Source organism: Dendrobium catenatum, unplaced genomic scaffold (genome assembly GCF_001605985.2).
Source record: "Dendrobium catenatum unplaced genomic scaffold, ASM160598v2 fragScaff_scaffold_238, whole genome shotgun sequence".
NCBI lineage: Eukaryota > Viridiplantae > Streptophyta > Magnoliopsida > Asparagales > Orchidaceae > Dendrobium > Dendrobium catenatum.
Window position 1 is genome coordinate 154,115 of NW_021318700.1, and position 715 is coordinate 154,829.

Consider the following 715-nt stretch of genomic DNA (forward strand, 5'->3'; position numbering starts at 1 on the left):
CTCCTTAATAATACCTCCTCTTCTCTTGGCTCTAATTTTAGCCATCTAAAGTTCTTTTAGAACTGGAATCAGACCTCATTATCTAAATAAAAATTGTAAGATGCAACTCTGAGTAAGCAATACATTATAATCCTTATTTTGTAAAGTTTTATTGTACTACATAAGTCCTCTCCATTTGAGAGGACCTAATAACTACAAGCCCAATGAGGACTTATGTAAGAAATTATTTAGTTCCTCACAGAGTGAGTTGAAAGGGAAATCTATTTATAAGAAAGTACGTAATTCTAAAAAGTATTTCCCACCTTCTAAGACTACTAATCTTAGAAGTGACATTACTTCTTTTACTCAGTAAGAAGGAAACTCTATTTATAAGAGTTGTGAGAGATTCAAGGAGATGCTTAGAAAGAGCCCTCACCATGCCTTACCTGATTGGGTGATAATTCATACTTTTTAAAGTGGATTAGTAAGATTCTATAGAGCCATAATTGATGCTAGAACTGGAGGTTCTTTGATGACAATGCCTTATGAAGATGCTTATGAGATGAAATGGAAACAAACAATTTTTAGTGCTCTGCTAATTAGGTGAATCCTAAGAGAGTGGTTGGAGTTTATAAAAATGGTTCTTTATCTATTTTGACTTCTTAAGTTGATACAACTTCTAAGAAATCAGATAAATTGAAGGTACTAGTGATCTTAGGAGATATAGTGTCGTTGC

The 715-nt window shown here is 33.0% G+C and overlaps 1 non-coding gene across 1 annotated transcript; it reads right to left on the reverse strand.

Annotated features, from left to right (window-relative positions):
* Positions 1-316: 316 nt before the first annotated feature.
* LOC114579235 lies at positions 317-423 on the reverse strand. The gene has a single exon (XR_003700142.1). It is a non-coding gene; the product is annotated as a small nucleolar RNA R71 (small nucleolar RNA).
* Positions 424-715: the final 292 nt, after the last annotated feature.